General features: G+C 36.8%; 1 pseudogene; it reads left to right on the top strand.

Annotated features, from left to right (window-relative positions):
- The first annotated feature begins 6,611 nt into the window (after positions 1 to 6,611).
- LOC104869966 lies at positions 6,612 to 20,447 on the top strand (annotated as a pseudogene).
- The last annotated feature ends 913 nt before the right edge of the window (positions 20,448 to 21,360 follow it).

The raw sequence follows: 21,360 nt of genomic DNA, 5'->3' as shown, positions 1-21,360 counted from the left end.
TCATACTACCACATAAAGCCACCTGTCTTACTTTACAAAGTCCGTTGTAGCTTTGTGATTAGAATTTATTTCATAGAGAGTTTTGTCATTGATACTATAGGCTCTCTATTACTGCTTTTATTTGTGTGTGTGAGTGTGTGTGTGTGTTTGCTATCCATAACTATGTGTGGCAAACTAGAGATGTAGTGAATGCAATTATAATAATAAATTATTGATGGATAAGAAAAACAAATGTTCTTAGTGTCTTTTAATGATGATGCCATATTTGTTTAAATTGCAAAGAAGTGTCATTCCCAATAACTGCCATTGTATTCTACTATCTATATGGTCAAGTTTCTTTCTTGGGATGCAATATTAATTGATTAGTACCCACAGTAATAAAGAGATACGATATCCTATCTCTCCATAGGTAAGTCATAGTTAGTTTTAATAACTTAAAAGTATTTGCATTATTTGAACATCTTTCTTAGCTTTATCAATAATATTGCTCACTATAACTAACTAAAGACTTTGGATATAATAGGATTAATCTGGAAGACTTACACACATTTTCCAAAATGACTGGTAGGAATTAAATTATGTAGTTTTGGTAAGAGTTTTTGATTGGTGGTGTTTTGTGAATCACTATTACCTTAGCACTAGGTCAGAGAGGAACCTCTCCAAGTCTGCAGATGTGGAGATGAACTGGATCCTATATCAGGGAAGGTGGCCTAAAAACTGGCATCAGCCCACTTGTTCTGGAACATTCACCATATGTTGGCTTCATTAGCTGGATCCCAACAGCCATTCCTCAGACCAGATGTACAAACTGCGAATATAGCAGCAAGACTTATATTGCTTAAGTCTATTCTCATTCTCTATGTTTTCTTCCTTTTATTGTAATCAATACCTACACAAAGGACATTACAAACCAGCTACCATTTTTCCTCCTCTCTACAATCTTTACTTTCTCAGGCCAATGTGCCCAACCATCCCACATGAACTCATCATGCTTTCTACACATTCAAGCTTTCACAGACGTGCCTTATGCAGCCCTGGCAGCAGGCATAGATGGCCAGAACCAAAAAACTAGACCAATCAATTAGGGTGTGACTGAAACTCTAGTGAGGGCTCATCAAAAGGCAGTGTAAATGGAGGCAGCCAAGCGGAACCAAATATGAGGGGAATGTGTTGGCAAGGAGTAGGTGGCAATCTCGGCAGGAAGACAGATGGCAGAGTCAAAGAGACCCAGCAAATGGTAACAGGCAGGTGCCCTGGCAGACAGACAGAGCTCATTTAGCAAAGGAGCTGCACAGCAGAAAAGCATGGAAAGTTTCACACACACGCAAGGAAAGACCTCCTTCGTGTCACAGTAATTTAGCTACTCTCTGCCAAGGCCCCATCCATAGGGCTAATCTGGGGAGCTGAATCCAGATCCCTAGAGAAGCAAGACCCAAAAGCAAAAATACAGTCCCAGAAAAGTTTTTCTAGACTCTCATTTTAAGAATCACAATGTCCAGATCTACAAGAAGTTGGTGGTTTCTAGACTGAGGAAGATTCTAAGTCCTTGGGCTGAAGAGTTTGAATTTTATTCAGAACCAATGACAGCCACCAAACCATTTTGATACAAGCACCTGATATCACCTCCATACACTTCAGTTTCCTTATCGGTTCACCCGCCTCCTAGAGTGGTCACGAGTATTATGTAATGTGTGAGTGGTCTAAATTTAGCTGGGGTCACCCTGTCCTTTGTGGTTTAAATAGAATAGGCTGAGCCTCTTTACCACAAGCAGTGGGTAAAAATGTTTTCCCCTTGCAATTCCTCTAGAGAGTCCAGAATGAGAAAAGGAGGAGGAAATACTTCTAGGGCTCTGAGCCAGTTCATGGGTCATCTTTGCCAATTCATAGAGCCTAGCCTTTTTTTCTGAAGGCCAACAAGCATCAGGGAAAGATTCCTTCCTTCCAGCTGGCACAAGCCTATGTTGATAGCTGACTTTGACTAAAGCCCCAAATCTAAATGGATTTCTGTAGCAGTGTCACAAATGACTCAAACCAAAACTAGAAATCCTCTGGTTATTGTGGTCCTACTTCCTTCACCTTTACCTGTACTTCCCACATTGACTGGATCCCTCTTGTCTGATCTTATTTCTTACTGCTTACACCTCAACTCCAAATTCCTGGTAACTCCTCATGCAAATGACATAGCTATCTTTTTTCTTTTACAGTTTTCTTTCCGCATAGGCCCTAGGATTTCAGCTTTCACACAATCCTCTCCATATGAAAAATTCTGGTGCTTTTCTTCTTAACACTTAATAACAGACATTTTGATAATACTTACTGTATGCCAGAAACTATTATAAGTGCTACATAAATGGTTATAATTTAATCCTCAAAACAATCTATTGTATATGTGAGGAAGACAGGTCATGTAATTAGTAAAGGTCAGAGCCAAAATGCAATACTGGTAGTCTGGGTTCCAGAATGCTGTTGTAGCTGATAGTGCCCAGCAAAGTGCCTGGAAATAAGTGGCTTACATATGATAGAAAGATTGTTTTGATAGCAGTAAGTAAGATATACCACAGATAGGGAGACTAGTGGAAAGACAAATATTTGGCAATAGTTAGAGCATTTTAAAGGCAAATTCATACAAAAAAAATCGTATTATATGTGACTCCTATTGGCAAATTATTCAACTTATTAGATGGTTGAGGAATTCCTATAAGAAATACATTTCTTTAATGGGAGGGATAAGGGAAAGGAAAGAAGGGAATGTAATTAATATGAGACAATGAAAAAATGGAAACAAAGTCTTTGTAAATAGGGAGGGATGGAGGGATTGAAGGGAGGGCAGGGGAATGGGGAAAAAAATGAGAACCAAGATGGATTATGTAAAGGTGCAAATTTCCAATGATGAATGTCATTATATTGTGTAACTAAAATATACCAATAAAATTAATTAAATAAAAAAGACAAAACATAAACTTATTATATTTTGTATAAATAGCCAGAGCTTCCTAAGTAGATGTGACACACAAAGACATATAAAAACATGGGAAATACAAAGGGATATGAATTTGATCATGAGCATAAATGTTTCCTTTTTGTGTCTATTGTGCCCTAATCTTCCGACCAAGGTCCTTCATTTGGAAAATCCAATGATCATTGTGAAAGTTTGAATCATGCACAGCTCCTTTAACCATTTAACCACTAGCCTCATTTCTACATGGTATTATAAACCCGAAGAAAACAAGAGCTCCATAACAGGCTTGCATTTATTTTAAAGCACTTTTGTAACAAACTCTTCATGTCTGATACCACTCAAATTCCATGTCCTCTGCTTGTCTTTGTCGTTTGTCGTTCATTTCCGTCTTCATTTAGTCTTTGGATTGACTGTAGGCCCATTCGTTACCTAACAGCAAACTCTAACAGCTTTCAGTGATTGTATTTATTGACCCCCACACTCTCTAGCCATTGTAACTGACCTTTTCCAGTTTCATTCATGCCCTTAGGAGGGTCCCACCACTCTCAACAAGTTCATGTGGCACCAACAACAGAGTAAAGTCACACACTTAGCTACACACTGTACTTTTCAAGCATATAGTGGCAGTTTATAGAAATAGGGAGAAATAGGCATAGCAAACATACCTCTAATATGGCAAGGCAAAAGTAAAACGTTTCATCTTCACTGGGTTTATAAATAGTTTAACAAATATCAGAAGCTATTGAAAAAGTATTAGGGAGGACAGGGAGATTTTTGAGTAGGTCTGTGTTCTTACTACTGCCTTTCCCTGACATATTTTTTTTTCAGAGAACAGCCTTTCTCTTCAATGGCTTCAATGCTTAACAACAACAACAACAAAAATAGAGTTAACAAAACAAAAGAACAAATTTTTCCTTCTTTGCTGGACCACTTTCTCTTCCTTCATACCAATGGCATCACCTTTTTCTTCCTCAAACTCATCTAGTTCTTTCATATGCCACACTGTCCATACTAGGGCTTCTATCACAATGCTCTAACTTATGAGGTGGTGGTTCCAGGCCTGAGGCTCTCAGGCACCTCATGAATCAGCTACTAATGTAGTCTTATCACTCAGAGAAGCTTGTCATTGTCCCCATCTGCAGATCTGAAGTTCTGTCTCAGAAATTTTGTCTGGAGGCAAAAGCAAGACATAAAACATATTACTTCCTAATCCTTTCTCAAAAAAATAGACTTCATTTGTAATAGAGTTTGAAGAAGTGTAAGCCTAAAGGTGCTGTCTAGAACAGTGGAGGTTGTAAGAAAAGGTGATTTGTAGATTTAATGGAGATTTGGCATAGATAAAAACTTGTTTATAACAGAGAAACTGGAATTCAATACCTGGAAGGAATCATACTGGGATCAGAACAAATATCAAACACTGGCCTCAGATAGAGTTCCTTTGAAGAAGCCACATTTTGATTAGAAGAGATTGTAAAGAAATAGATGCCCTGGCCATTGTTGAAGTGATACAAAAGCCAGTGGGCATTTACTGAAGTTTAACAGCCGATTATAGTGACAAGAAGAGTAGAAGAGAGCCAGCTAGGACTACTGCCATCCTAGGTGACTGTGGATAAAACCAAAGCTGTGCCCACTTGAAGAAAAATGTCAGAGCTTATCACTTTGGGGGAATATATTTCACTTGAATAATCCAGCCCTCAATTCAAAATCAACAAATAACAACAAGAAGAAGCCTCAAGGGGGCAAGAGGACCAGTGCCTAGAGCTGCTGCAATATATTATTTACAATATCCAATTTCCAATAAAAATTAAGATCTGATTTAATCTGATTTTTTTTTAAAAAGCAAAGTATGACGCAGACATGGGGTGAGAGAAAATGATAAAAACTGCCTTTGATAGTGACCTGATATTGCACTGAACAACAACAACAAAAAGGATCTGAAGGTAGATATGTTCACAGAACTACAAGGAATATGTTTAAAGTAAAGGGAAGTTTGATGGCAATGTCTCATCAGATAAAGAATATCTATGATGAGATTTTAAAATTATAAAATCTGTACATGCTCAGTACATATGCAAATTTCTTCAAATAATTTTAATCTGTGGGTGATAGAATCTGCAGATGCAGGACCCTGAAGCACACAAGGGCCAACTGTGAACACCCATAGTCACTGGGCTTATCACCTGCAGGTACACAATGTGTTCTGAAATACAAAAGACATGGGTAGGAGAAAAGCTTTACTGAACTAAGGAAATGACTAGAAACAATGAGGAAGACAGAAAAGAAGGAAAGTGGAATGGAAGGGCAGAGAAATCAAGGAAGAACACCAGAAAGTAAGAAAAGAAAGAAAGTGTCCATACTCACCTCACCAAAGCTCAGACTTCACCTTCCTTAAGAGTCACGTGCTAAATTCCTGATGCCGCCTTCTGCATGCAACAACCTTGATGCCATAAGATCTAACAGGAACGACAAGTCTAGTTGCCTGCAGACTTTCTAGAATACCTGTCTGCTAGATGTAGCCTGACCCGACTGGCCTATATTATTGACCATACACTATCGGTGGGTTCACCTCTGTTTTCCATACCTAATATTCTAGTTTGGAATCCATCAGAACTTCTTCCCTCAGTTCATCTTGCTAAACCTTAATACAATCCCAGTTATCTCCTTCCAGTAGCTAGATCTTGCTTCCTATATTTGAGCTGCTTTTCAGGAACATACTCAGAAAGGCTCTTTAAGCCACTCTAATGTGCTTAAATTAGAATGAATTCTTAATTTTCCTGACATGCACGAGCAGCTTCCACCACTATGATTGCATGAACGCCCTTCAACAAAAACATAGCAACACATTCTCCAACACACACACATATGCACAGTGTTGGACCTCCTTGAAAACCAATACCTGCAAGAAGCAAGTCTGGGTTTGCCTTGATGATTCAGACTTGTATCTCAAACCCTAGAGCTGGGGCACTTCCCCAGCCCTTGCTTAAATAGACCATACATCAGCATGGTTTTCTGTTTTTGTTTTGCCTAAGCATCCTTGGGTTTAACAGTGAATATATCAAAGTATCTTTGCAGTGCTGATCTCGTGCCTTATGGAGGTAAAGAGGTTGCTAGCATCTCCAAAATATGCATTTGTAACATAACTTTTTGTATACTCACTCTCAGACTGATCTTTATTTATATTTTTGTTGATCATAATGTGCTTGTTACAAGGTATGCAAGCTCCCCTTCCCTAACCCTTGACCTCTTGTCAAAAGCAAAGGAACTGATCTTTGTATCTACTTTGGGCAGAAAATCTGGAGAACCAAGATAATAGAAGGGAACACAAAGTCAGAGGAAACACACTCTAATGAGAGTCTATAAAAATCCTTGTGCTTTCCTGTGAGGATTTTTTAATGTCTATTTTTGCGTAAGAGTCTAATGTAAAATTAATGTGTTTCTGTAGGTTTGTGTCTGTATGTGCATGTGTGTACTCATCTATGTTCTGTCTAGTTACAGTTCTAAGATAAGTGGCCTCGGGTCTTCAAAGTAATATGGAACTAATCATTAGGAAAAGAGACTCTGAGAAAATATTTTAGGAGAATTCTACTTTTAACAGATCACTTTTCCCCAAACTCTCATAATTTTGTATCTGCGAGTCCATAGAGTGAGTGAAATGACCAGTGAACCAGGAAGGAGAAAAACAAGTTTTGAATGTGCCTTTTTCCTGTGCCAGGCACAATTGCTGAAACAGCCTTCTAACCACAGTGGTAAGAAAGAGCTTCTCATCCCTAACATTTGAGTAACTTCTTTAGTTTTAACGTAATAGTGACTATTTTTGTTTTGTTTTGTTTTGTTTTTTGAGATAGGGTCTTACTCCAGACTGGCTTCAAACTCACAGTGAACCTCAGGCCCTACCTTCTCGCATGTTGGAAACAGCTAGTTACAATTTTGAGAAATTACATCAGAGCAAATACAACTAACTTCCTGTTCTGAAGAGTGCTTAAAAAATGATCCATATGTTGCATAAATGAAATATTCATGTTTCTTCTGGATAGATCCAGGAATTTCAACTGTTAAATTTGATTTCTCTTTTATTCTTTGTTTTTCAAGTTTGAAAATAGCTGTGAATAAAATACACACTTATTTAAACTACCTGCATTCGTACTCAGTTATATAACACACACACACACACACATTTATATATATTTATTTATTTATTTTTGGTACTGGGGATCGAACTCAGGACTGTGAGCTTGTGAGGCAGGCAGCAGAACCACTGAGCTAAATCCCTGGCCCACATTTTTATATATTAAGCACTCATTGTAGATGCAATTTTACTTTCTAAATCTGTATTAATTGATAGCTACTAGTTTGATTGTTAATTTATAGTCAAGCCTATGAATCAGGATTCATTGAACCTGTCATTCTTTCATTTACATGGCAAGGTGACAATATTATGATTTTTTTTTATGACTTGACAGCAATCCCAAAATAATTTGTGTGTTACTAATCAATAATAACAATATAAATGCTCTTATGGTTCTCAATTCAATAGGCTGAGAGGAAGGTATGATTTTTCCCAACGACAGGTTTTCTGCTATAATAAGAATTGTGCCAAATATTTTAGAAACTTTTGTAATGTAAATAATGAAACTGCAATGAATTTGACTAGAAGTACCAAGCTCATTTACAAAGACCTGGCTCCTTCTGTGTCACATTTCCTGCTCTGCACTATTCATTCTCCACATAGTTGTTGCAAAAGAAACACTTACTGTGCCCTGATGAATATGACAATTATAACACAATAGAAATTATTAATGCGTCAGAATGGAAAGAGTATGGTCTATTAGCATCTAATTAGGCTTCTACTGTAGTTAACCTCCATGTGAGAAATTTTCTTAATATAAAAATGATAAAACAAATCACGCGTATTCACTTAATTAGCTAGAAATACTAAGGCACATTTACTTTAATCTATACCCTTTTATATATTTTCTAGCACTCTTAATTATACAAAAGCTGAATATTTTAGAGTAACATCTTTTAAAATACCAATGCCATAAAGTGTTTACTAGACATCTTTATTTCCTACCCCGATAAAATTCTCCCAAATTTCCAACATTATGCTGGGTGATCTGAGCTGAATCATTACACGAGGCAAGAAAGAATGAAGAAACCTCTGCGTGAGTGGTGGTATAATGGAGAGATGCTGGGGGGCGGGGGAGAGAAGAGGAAAAGGAGAAGTAGGAGTGGGAGGAAGAAATACCGGAAAAGGAAAGAAAGAGGGCGCTGAAGTGAATACAAAAGAAGGGATCAGAAAAAGAAGAGTGTTGGGATGGTGGAAGGCAGGGAAGTAGGAACATAGATTATTTTGCATTCGTATCACTCATTGGTGACTCAAGTCTGAAAAAAACTTATCTGGCTAAATAGCTACCTGCTTAGCAATATTCAGTGGAAATTGCTTCTTTTTGTTTTGATTTCTGGAAATTTGTTGTCATTGTTGTTTGCTTTGTTTTAAAATTCTTGTGCCAGGCATGATGGCGCACGCCTGTAATCCCAGCACTCGGGAGGCTGAGGTAGGAGGATCACTGCTAGTTAGAGACCAGCCTGGGCAACATAACGAGGTTCAGATCAGTCTCAACTACATAGTGAGACCCTGACTCAAAAAACAAAACAAAAAACAAAAAACAACACCAAAAAAAACGTCATTCTTGTATCTCTGAGGAAATGCACAGTAGAGAGGACTAAATTCTGCCTATAATTTTCCCAGAGAAAATTCTCCACATTACCTAATAGTTTATTTTCCGTCCTTCTGTAACCAAGCAAGCTTTGAGCTATTCCACTGGCCTGAAACGGTCTTGTTTGCCCAGATCAGAAATCCTTGCTGCCCCTGGAAAATGTGGCATTTGATCATGAAGAGTTTTAATAGGGTAGAAGCAAATCTCACTTTGGTGCTTAAGAGCAATTAATGTGCATGTTCTGTTTCAGTTGGTGAGGACATATACTCCATCTAGACTTACTGGTCAGAACCACAACTGAGGTCAATTTAGGAGACAGTGCAACCACATAGAATTCTCCCAACTTGATTGCAGCAACAACAAAAACCAAGCAAAAAACACACAAAATAACCCAGAATTTTTCCTATTAATAATTTTTCTATTTTTTTGCCATTACGATTGCCTTTTTAGAAGCCATGCTTAGAAATGCTGTACTAAATGAGTTCCTCTTAAATATTTATGTATAGAGGCCCTGAGATATTTGTTATATGAGTATGCTTTAAAATTTTGTTTCGGTATATAAATGGAACTTGATTTGGACCTAGAAAAGCCATTTGATAATAATTCAGTTTTGATTATAGATCTAAGGTATGAAGAATGTTTCACAAAAAAGAGCCCTGAAATGTTTTCTACTATCAAAATTAATGTTTAATAAAATAAATTCATGATGAATGATCAATGGTGCATACTGAATGACTGGTGGAATTGAAGCATAAAAATTATGTTTTCCTCAAGAAGGAGGGAGCATTTGAGAACTGTTATCTAATTTCTCTGGCAAGCATTCCAGAGTTCATATGATACAGTCATACTTATCATAAAGGTATTCAGTTCTTCTGAACTACTTGGGTAATAGTTGCTGCTCTGAACCCTTGATTCTGTATTCCACTTTCTCGAAGTCTTTGCATTTACTAGACAATTAAGTATTTATGTTTGGCCAACACATGTTCCCGGCATCTATTTAAAGGCTTCGGAATATCCATTCCAATTCATTGATAGCTGGGCCGTAAAAGTATTAAATATGTTTGATATAAGCCCTGAAGGAAATATGTATTGCCTGCTTTGTCAACATGAAAGAATGTATTTGCAGGGATAAAAGGGTGATATAATAGTCATGAGTGTTTGCTTGCTTATTTGTTTTCTTCTGTTTTGCTTTCCTTTGGCAAAGCCCAACTTATCTGACCCAATCTCTAGGCATCATTTAATCTTTGTTCCATAATCAGTGCCAACACAGAGATTTAACTTCCATACCACTGTTGACTTGCATTTCAGTACCCATTTCTTTTGGTGATGATGGGAAATTGTGGCACTGTGTTTCTGTTCTTTCCATGGTCCTTTTCACTCTTCCTTCAAAGAGGAAGAGGATGTATAACGGGTAGGGCCGAAGTGGTGCTCTCCAGCCAGTGTCATGCTTCTTTTTAGTAGATTAGTCAGAGAGCCTTGGGATCCCATTATTTCCTGTACAAATTCCATCACTTAGCTTCGTGAGACAACCTTCCTTCGGAGCTATGTTTGAAGGCATGAGAAGTGGTAGAAATCCACTCTCCTCTTTTATGGTAACTTTCATATCTCTTAAAACTGATCATTTTCACTCTTCTCTTTTCAATTAAGCTTCTGGGAATTAAGAAAATGGTTGAGATAAATCCTTCTCTGCTCTAAAGGTTATCGGAGAACTTCCTTTGAGTTACAACATGTCCAAGCATCACTGTCTTCCGGGAGGTTAATAAAGCCTTTGGGGGTGCTACCTAGGGGTGAGACAATGTACAAGAGATCAAAGCTACGACTCCCACCAAAAGGGCTGACTATAAGGAAATACTTCCTTTCTTTCTTACTACATTTAAGATTTTCATTTTAGTTATTCTCACTTGTTCCATCCTAGTCAAAAACATACCCCCAAAATTACGAGTTTATATTTCACATGCAAAAGTACAGAGTGAACAAAATGCCATCATCATTTCTTTGTACATTTTGAAAGAAAAACATATATTTCTGATTTAATTTTCCCTATTTCAGATTCAGTGCTTTGTTACCTCTCTCTTCTCTGAGATAAAAGAGCTTCAGGTGAGAAGTGATTGAACACCAATGTGTCATATGAAACTTTCCCTTTTCCACTCAGCACTAAAGAAAATATTTGCCTTCTACTTAGCTAACAGGTCTTTTCTTTAAAACTTGCTGAACTTGTTTTTGAACTTAGTCACTTCACTGCAGACCACAACAGGGATGCTTTAGATTTTCATCTCTTTCATTCCTTAGAGGAAAGAAACAAAACAAAACAATACAAAAGTCCCTAAGCTTACAGGCTATACAAGGAGAATGAAACAAAATTTCTTTTTTCATAGATTAATCATTTAAAAACTAGTACTAGCATTTTAAATTCATGTTTTTCAATAAATTCTAACTACAGATCACTTATTAGATGGACACATGATATATAAACTACCAATCTAATTTTTCTTGCTCTGATTACAATGTATGAAGCATAAACAAAAAGTATTCATCATTAACAGGTAATAATTCAGAATTTTAATAGTAGAACTAGTTCCTTATGCTAACTCAGACTGAGATATATGCCATAGCCAAGTTTTCTGTACCCTGAAAATGCTTCAATTCTACTTGAAAATAATCCTTCTGTGAATCCACCCAAGTAGTTTAAAAATGGTAAGAGGTAGAGGGATACACAGTTCAGTGTAAGAATATTTTAAACTGTTTCATCCACTCAGCAAAATTATTCCACTGAAGCTAAATAAATAGTCATCCAATTACTACCCAAAAGAATCAGCAGCTGAGTCTATTTAAGGCTTCCATATACATCCCTGCCGTCCCCTCCCTACTCCACCAAATTAACCAGGGATGAATTTTAAGAGCTCATTCTTCCACCAGGACACTGGGAGGCAATGGAATCAGGAGCAGCTACCTTTTGGGATCCATTTTGTCCTTTCCAGATATTTTCCTTCCTTTTCTCTCTGGCCCCAATCTCTCCCTTCCCTTATATAATCTTAACTGTATACCCCAGTGACTTTTAAAGGCACCTCTCTAACCCAGAACTCCAGACTGTAGCATGTAATCCGCTGTAGGATACTGGAAACTTAATGAGTATAAAATGGAGCTGGCATGGAAGGAATATCACGCCACTTCTTAGGGGCAGCATCTCCATTGACTCAAGACATTGCTTTTATCCTAGATTGTATCCTTGATCCCTCTTTTCCCTTATTTCTATACTATGTTCACTATCTATCAATTCTACTGCAAAAGTAGCTTCAATTATATCTCCTTCTATTTCTATTGCTTTCACCCTAGTTGAGAAAACGGTCATCCTTCCAATGGACTACCTCCACAGGCTTTTTGAAATTTAGTAATCTCTTCAGCAAAGCTCAGCTTATTCTGTCCTATTTGTATTTGCTTCCCTCAATCCATTCACCATAAAAAGTAGAGTGCTATGTATAAAAGAGAAATAAAATCAGGTAATTCATATACTTAAGCACTGAAATCTTTTGTATTGTACTTGGAATGAAGTACAAATTCCTCATCGTGAGGCCTTACATGGAATTGTCCCTACTTAGCTCTCTCCAAATCTCTACTCGTCAACCACTGTACTAGAGCTCTACTGATCTGCTTGCTTCTCAAACATGCCAAACTCAGTCTGCACACGCCATAAATTTTGCCTAGGGTACCGTATCTTCTAACCTTCTCATCCCAGCTCCTTCTTTTTTTCTGAGGCTTCCTCAGTATCGTGCATGCAGACCCTACCTAAAGGACTCCCTCTCAAGCTAATCTTTGTCTCAGTCCTTATTTACTTATTTAGTGTTTTCCAGTAAACAGGTTTTATTTATTTTATGTTATCCCATCTAATCCTTCCATCTACCGTATGCAGTATCTATCATTGGTCCCATTTTACAGATAAAGAAACTGAGGCTTCTGGTGATAAATTTTCCCATGGTTATGTGCTTTGAAATGAAAGCCACCTTATAGGTTGAACAATTTACTCCACTTCAAATAACTAGAACGTGGATCTGGATACTTTTTAATTTTTAGTTTGTCTTACTATGCTACTGTCAAATATTTAAAGGAATAGAAGTCAGAGGAATACTCTGCATAGCCTCCAAATTAAAACAGACCAGAAAATACAGGCTCACACTCATACACACACACACACACACACACATACACACACACAAACACACACACACACACGAATACTCGTATTGTGGAAAATGCCAAAATGTTAGGAGACTATGAAGGGCAAATGGGAGAGAAGTAAAATTATGAATAATTTTTAAATTTTTCATAAGAGTAGGCATTTTTTCAAATGCACTATTAAAAATGGGTGTCTTCTAGAGAATCAGAGCACTACAAAAGCAGCATGAAGGCCCTCAGATGAATATGGTTTCATATTCTCTCTATAGTTATTTTATATTTGTCTGAAAGACCAGTTTTTAATGGTCTTTGAATATGGGGGTGTCAGCAGTAATTTCTCTATATTCGTTCCTTTTCACTTTCATGATTTTGTCATACATCTTTTTCTGATGCTTGACTTAGTTTGCTTCCTAGCAATAGTCTGCATTTAGAGAAAGATGTGTTCAGTTAATCTGCTTGAAATTGACTTATTTTATTTCCCAGAACTTTTTATAGAGAAGAGTACCCATTTTGCTTGTTTTATACCACAGATGACAAGTCTCTTTAAAAGAAACGGAAGTACAGTACTTTTGAAATACAATGCTATTAGTTTGGGTTTCTTTTTTGTACATATAATATTCATACAATTATCTGATGTTTGCCTTCATTAATAAAGCTGCTAGTTTATTCACCAAAAAACAGTATCTACCATGATCAGAAAATCATAATAAAAATTTAAACAGACCTAACTATAACTAAAATTCATAAATAAACTAAATTAAATATTTGACCACTTCAGATCAATGTATAACTAATTTCCAATGCTTTCATAGTTTTATTAGTTTCCTGGATTTTTATTAGTTTCATAAATTAATACAAATTAGTCAAAAGGCTTTATACCACTGAGATTAGAAACTATAGTCTTCTTAGAGATTTTCCTGCTGAAATACATCACTAAGTCTTCCTATTAATTCAAAAGCCACCCTCCATAACATTCACATTTAAACTGCATTTTTATGTCTTCTCAAAATTTAATGATAAGGTCTAGCACACCATTGCCACATAAGTGATGAATGCTTCTCAGAGGCGTGTGATTTTTCCATAGTTATGAATTCCCTGGATCTCCACACAGAATTGCCTCTAAAGTTGTTGCAACATAAATTGAGCTTCCCTCTGCCAACTCACTGGCGTTTCCACACAGTAGGCCTAAAAGTGTGCTCTCACTGCGGCTCGCATATCACCCTAGGCAAGACTTCCTTGTTCCACAGGTGAATGGGATCTCACGATCACTTCCCCATCCACTATCCTCACTAGACCACACCCTCCTTAAGGAGAGGCTCCATTGTTCTTTGCCTCAGTTCGTAGCAGTGTCTTAAGAAGCACTCTATAAATATTCTTTTCAAACTAAAAAATTAATTTCTCTAACATAATAATTTAAAAATTAGTTTTATCAGTTGGAAACTGGATAAAGAAGATGTGGTTTTTCTATAAAATGGAGCATTACTCAGCCATAAAGAATGAGAAAATAGATTCATTCATAGGAAAATGGATACATATATTGAATATATACTCCTAAGTGAAATAAACAAGGCACACGTGTGTAAATACCGAATAGTTTCTCTGGTGTGAATAATCTGCAATAATACAGAAGATCCTAATAAGATTATTGACATTGAGAAATGGGAAGAAAGGAGCTAAAGGTGTAGGGAAGGTGGGATGGGTAGGGGGAAGGGTAATAAGGGAAAAGAAAAAATGTGAGATAATGAAAAGATGGAAATAAAATGGTTGTAGATGGGGAGGGGAGGAGAGGGTGAAGGGAGGGCAGGGAAAAAGGGAAAAAATGAGAATCAAGACTTGTCATGTAGAGGTACAAGATCCCAACAATGAATGTAACTGTCCTGTATCCCTAAAATGTACCAATAAACTCAATTAAAGCTGAAAAAAATTAGTTTTATCGAATCAAAATCTATACCATGATAAGATGTATAATTAACCCATGAATCAACATGTAATTTGTGCCTGAAAAAAAGAATCAGTTTCCTCTAAACCAGACTGAAAACAAATTCAATGAAACAGTTTATCAACAGGAAAATTTTGACTTCTGGCACACCAAACAGAAGATATCAGTGAAGTGTATTTGGAATGATGGTCAAGGGTTCGATTCCAGTGTTTGATACTCTGTGGTACTGGTGTCAATTTTCTTCTGATATTCATTGGAGTCCATCATTCTCTGCTAACGGTCTCTTCAGATACACGAATAGTAAACTTCAATAAGTCTGTCAATGCAAGATTTATCTTCTTCTTTTTTTGATATAGCTTTCTAAAAATTTTGTTTTACACTTCTTGCATTCAAATCTTGCTAGCATCTTTGATTTCCCCTACTCCCTGCCCTTTTGCACTATAGATCTTATTTGATTCTTTGAATGCTAGATGTGAGATTTAATATAAACTACCACTTTCAGAATTTCATCAACCACAACAATATGCAATAGATAATCTTTTTACAGTTTCTACAAAAGGGATTCAAAATCAGATTTTGGGTCTTGAATAATCATGGTGGGGAGGTACCAGAGGGAAGGAAGCACCCAATGGCCATATGAACACAACAAACACCTGGGCTCATGGCTGGTGATTGAAAGGAACCCAAAAGAATTCAGTAAGCAACCTGAAATCTGTATGGACAGTGTCAGACAAAAACTCTTCTCGCTGCAATGGGGTATAAGAGTATGTGATTTCTGGGAGACTGCAGGAGGATTCGACTCAATGAAGTCTGAAATTAGAGTTCTGGCAGGGTATCATTTACACTACGCAGACCATTGCCTAACTTTGCAGAAGATTCTTTGGAGCCTCTGGCAACCAGCCATGATTCACTGCAGTAGCATATCAAGGAAACTGGTCCTCAACACACACACACACGCACACACACATGCACTCTCACATGAATACACACGCACACAGGCTGAACCTTCTGCAAGAAATGAATCCTTTCTTAGTTGATAAGATAAATTATTTTCTCACTACCAGTAAGAAATGCATGTATTATGCATTGAGAAACAGTTGTGAAACAAGTCTTTTCAGATAATACTTCTAAGCTTTGTAACAACCCTATAATGTAAATGTTATCATCCAACTAGAAGTTAGAGGTTCATATTTTGCTGGAGTTATCGAAACTAGTAAATGCCTGACCTGGAATTCAAAACAAGGTCTGCCTGGCCCTTGGGCTTTCTTGCCATTGATAACTAGTGATCTACTCATGCATCTCAGTGGGCCCTAACAAAGGAGTACAAGCTCTTTTGAAAGGTAAACTCAAAAGAAGGCTTTAGAACTTTAGGTAAATTATATCATTAAAGTTACAAGCCTATCTTTGTTAATACCAGCTGAAATGCTTGAGAAGTATAAGAGCCTATGATTATCATTCAGTGTATGTTGTAATCTCAGTCTGTTGTGCTTAAAATATTCATTTCTTAAAGGAATAATTTATTTTTATAAAGCACTAACAGGTAAGCATTTTAAAAAGAAAAGGAATTGCTAATAATGCAGTCAGAGCATAGTATGTGAGAGGTCAGTTGCCTATCTCCCAAGAGCCATCCTTGTTTGACAATATATTTATTTACCCAATGCCCATTGCTAAATCTACATCCTGTATTATGCTTTTTTTTTTAATATCAGAGACTTGGTTTGTCTACACACTAAAATGGGTTATATTAAATGAGAATTTTTAAACTAGGTAAGATGCCACATGGCTGTAATCCCAGCACTTGAGAGGCTGAGGCAGAAGGATCATTTCAAGTTTGGGACCAGCCTAGGCTACATAGTGAGATTAAGTCTCAAAAAATAAATAAATAAACAAACAAACAAACAAACAAATAACTAAAGAGAGTTCTGCTTCCTCCAGATTGGTTTTTAGTGGAAAATAAAACATGAATAGATTGTTAGTTTTTTATTAAATTTATTAAAATAATAAGTAAAGATAGTTTTTATAATAATTTTCTATTTTATAAACCTTATTATTTCATTTATAGAAATAGAAAATGTTGGGCTGGGGATTTAGCTCAGTGGTTCTGCCACCTGCTTCGCAAGCTAAAGGACCCAAGTTCGATCCCTGGTACCAAAAAAAAGAAATAGAAAATGTTGTCACTTTTAAAGACACCTTTAATTATTATCTAGAACCAATTATAAACCTTATTAACTAAATTCCTTTTAACATTTTAAACTCTATTAATATATTTAACATGCTCAATTTTTCTAAATATGCATAAGTTATCTAATAAATTTTCTCAAGGAAATACTTAATTTCTTAAAGAATATTTATAAAATTAATAAGTGAAACTTTTTTGTACCAGGGATTGAACTTGGGACACTGAGCTTGTGAAGGGAGACAGCAGAACCACTGAGCCGAATCCCCCAGCCCTGAAACTTTTAAACTAATTTCCTTTCAATTTTGTTAAATGTTGAAAGTCCACATATAATTTAAATATTTTCATTATGGATGAACAGTGCTAAATAAATTCTCAATTAGATATCTTTAAATGGTGTTATAATATTGACTTCTTGTTCTAACAGTTTGTCTTTTATACAATGCAGATAATACAGCGAATATGTACACATTCCTTAAAGTAAAACTTCTAATATAACTTTTTGAGTCTCTTAAACATTTGTATAATTAATTCTAAATCTTTCTAGTTATGAAAATGCATTGCCACAGAGGAGTATGACATCTCACAAAACTTGACGGGTTATATCCCCACATAAGTTTTGGATCTGCCTTCTCACCTTCTTAGTAATCTGAAGACAGTCATGGGACAGAACTGGATCCTGTCTGTGACACAGATGGAACACAACACACTGAGGCCTACAGATAATATACTATAAGAACTTCAAAAGTGAAGGGAGAAATGGCTTATAGCTATTAGAATTGAATCATTACCTAATTTTCAAGTCATGTTAGAGTCTATAATTTCCACCTAGCTGGCCATACCACTCATTTTATTTTTTTTTTCTAGCTCTTTAGTAAAATGTATTCACACCTAACACTTTTGACTGTAATGCAAGCCTACATTTTCTCACATTAATTCAACTACTATACAACTCTTATCGAAAGCACATTGGGTTAAATTATGAAATCTCTTGGAACTTTGTTTTGATTGCAAGTTTCAGGATCATTCTATCAACACACATCTATTGTGGGCAAATGCACATTAACTAGGCTCACAAACGTAAAGAATCAAAACAAAATGATAATGTATTGATATACAGGGAAGAATAAAGTGTTAAGGAGGCCAGGCACTTAAAATCTTGTACAGACATTATTTTCCTATAAACAAGCCTTGTAAAGGAAAAAGTTAATATGCAAAGGCTGTTTGATGAGTTTGAAATCAGAGCAAAAAGAGTTAGGTATGTGATTTGGAGATTTAGTGACATTAGTATAAGACAATCTGTTATATCTGCCAGGATTTAAAGGAAACTGACAGCATCCCTTTCTTCTCCACTAAGTTTTATACCAAACGAAGGACAAATATGAAGTCAAGAAGAAGATGCTCCAAATGTAAGTACTGCTCCTGATGGCAGCTGAATGAGAGACCCAGCTTTAGCTATTCAATTAAGTGCATTCGATAGTATTTCTTTGATGAATTAGACTATTTAGTCTTCCTGCTGGCATAGCTGATCCATGCCAGCTTTCTCCACTGCCAGGCCCTGACCACAGGGCAGTGGGGAAGACTAAAATGTATCCATCCATGCTCTGTGAAGGCTGATTTCCAGGAAAGGGTAGGCTGCTCCTACTCTGAGGGAGGGGCGTATGTGTGTGTGTGTGTGTGTGTGTGTGTATAAAATGCCATCTGATAAGTGTCACTTGTTATGTAAGATTTTTCTTCTCCTAATGTGGGAAGGCATACATAGGGAAATGAGAAGATGAGAAGTTAGGAATATTTCTCTTAGAGAATCTTTCCGCAGAATGAATAAGACTTCACAAAATCAATTTCCACATGAAGGATTTATCTGCCCGGAAATGAGGAAGGGGTCATGCATTGGATCAGGACTGTTTTTATCGGGATGGAAACAGGATGGGTACTGACCACCTGTTCCACTGTAGTTCTCATCTTCCTGTACTTCTACTGTAGCACCATAGCTTTTGTCATTTGCACTCAAGTCCCGTTAATGCATTAAATCAGACTAATATCAAATTTTGTGGGCTTCCACGCTATGTGAGCACACTAAGCACTCTTCACCCGTTCCTGCTCGGACCTGTTAGTTCCGTGTCAATCTAAACTTGCTCATTTCCAGAGTGCGAAAGGACTACTTTGTTTAAATCCTCTCACAAAAAATAAAAATACTAGGAGATTTCATGTGGAAAATAAGGTACGTGAGGAGAGTAAAAATACAGTGAAGTACTGATCATCCAGATTTGTTGTCTAAAGGTTCATCTTCATCTACAACCTTCTGCGCCCATTTTAATCATTATTGTTCCTACTGTGAAGGAGCACTCGATACAAGGAATATATTTTCATGTTTCGTACTAAAACTACTTTATTTAAAAGGTGATTTTTTTATTCCTGCTATTTTTTCTTAATAAGAGAAACCTAAATGTTGTATTTATTAAAATTCTTTGTTGTGGTGGTGGTTGTTGTTGCTTTTTTTTTTTTTTTTTTTTTTTTTTTTTTTTAGTGTGGTGTGTTGTGTTTTGTTTTTTTTTTTTTTTTTTTTTTTTTTGTACCAGGGATCGAACTTGGGACCTTGACTTTCGAGGCAGGCAGCCGAACCACTGAGCCAAATCTCTGGCCACTCATTAAAATTATTTTGAAACATGAAACTCTATAGCATGCACTTAATTCCTGAATTTTTTCAATTCCATTTTGTGCTAGAAATTCTTGGATAAAAGCAACAAGAAAATTAGTGAAATAAATAGGTTATAGAATGTTACAGAGCAGAGAGAATGAGGAACCTGCGTCTGGCTCCTGCTTTCATAGCCATTGCAGTACATTGAGCTCCATAGAGACAGTACTGAGGCAAGTGAGAGCCGGACTGCACTGGGTGACTCTGTGCCTCGCTGAGGAAACCAAGTAAACACGGGCAAAGGAGATCCTAAGAAGCCAAGAGACAAAATGTCATCGTATGCATTCTTTGTGCAAACTTGCTGAGAGGAACACAAGAAGAAGCGCTCAGAGAGGTGGAAGACCACGTCTGCTAAGGAGAAAGGAAAATGTGAAGACCTGGCAAAGGCAGACAAGGCCCATTATGAAACGGAAATGAAAACCTATGCCCCTCCTAAAGGAGTAACAAAAAAGTTGTTCAAGGATCCCAAGGCGCCCAGGAGGCTCCTTCGGTCTTCTTGTTCTGTTCTGAGTGTCGCCCCCAAATCAAAGGAGAACATCCTGGCCTCTGCATTGGTGAAGTTGCAAAGAAACTGGGAGAAATGCGGAATAATACTGCAGCAGAGGACAAGCAGCCAGAGAGGAAGACTGCCAAGCTGAAGAAAAAAATACGAAACAGACATCCCTGCTTACCCAGCTAAAGGACAACCGGAAGCAGCACAAAAGGGAGTTGTCAAGGCTGACAAAAGCAAGAAAAAGAAGGAAGAGGAGGAAGAGGAGGAGGAAGAACATGAAGAAGATGAGGATAAATAAGTTGGTTCTAGCGCAGTATTTTTTCTTGTCTATAAAGCATTTAACACCCCTGTACACAACTCACTCTTTTTAAAGAAAAAGACTGAAATGTAAGGCTGTGCAAGATTTGTTTTTAAACTGCACAGCGTCTTTTTTTGTATAGTTAACACACTACCAAATTTGTCTTTAGATAGCCCTGACTTGGAGGTATTTCAATAGCCACTAACCTTGCCTGGTACGGGATTGTACCAGGGGTTACAAACTGGCATGGAAATTTAAAGCAGGTTCTTGTTGGTGCACAGCACAAATCAATCATATAAGAGGATAGTAGTTTTTCACCTTCAGTTGTGTCTGATGCAGCTTATAGGAAATGTTCTGTTAACTGAATACCACCCTGTAATTGCAAAAAAAAAGGGGGGGGGGTTGCAGCTGTTTAAGTTGATATTCTGAATTCTTTTAAGTAAAAACAATTAAAAATAGATTATAAGGAGACAGGTACTCTATTCTCATTTCCATTCAATATCAATATCAATTCCCACATGACATTTGATCCTATTACAAGATCCTAATGTTATAACAACAAAAATGAGCACCCCAAATGGAGTTCCACTTGATTATTACTTCTAAGGATTAAAATGTGTTATGTAAAACATAATTCCATTATCACTGAAATTTGGAAAAGTCTTGTTAACTAGACAATCTAATGTGTTTTTGTTGGTGTTGTTGTTGTTGTTGTTTTTGGTTCTGGGGACTGAACTTGGGACCTTAGGCTTGTGAGGCAGGCAGCAGCATCAAGCTAAATCCCCAGCCCTCTACTATTGTGTTTTTGTAGGATTTAGCACCTTTATCGTACCATTAATAAATACTGTATTTAATCTATTCTAACTTCCTATTGGATTGTTAGGTAAAATACTGATTTATGTCCTATTAAGGA

The sequence above is a fragment of the Fukomys damarensis genome, unplaced genomic scaffold, assembly GCF_012274545.1.
Source record: "Fukomys damarensis isolate Sample0158 unplaced genomic scaffold, DMR_v1.0_HiC HiC_scaffold_4, whole genome shotgun sequence".
Classification (NCBI taxonomy): domain Eukaryota; kingdom Metazoa; phylum Chordata; class Mammalia; order Rodentia; family Bathyergidae; genus Fukomys; species Fukomys damarensis.
Note: the sequence above shows the minus strand (reverse complement) of the source record. Positions and strands in the feature narration are given on the sequence as shown.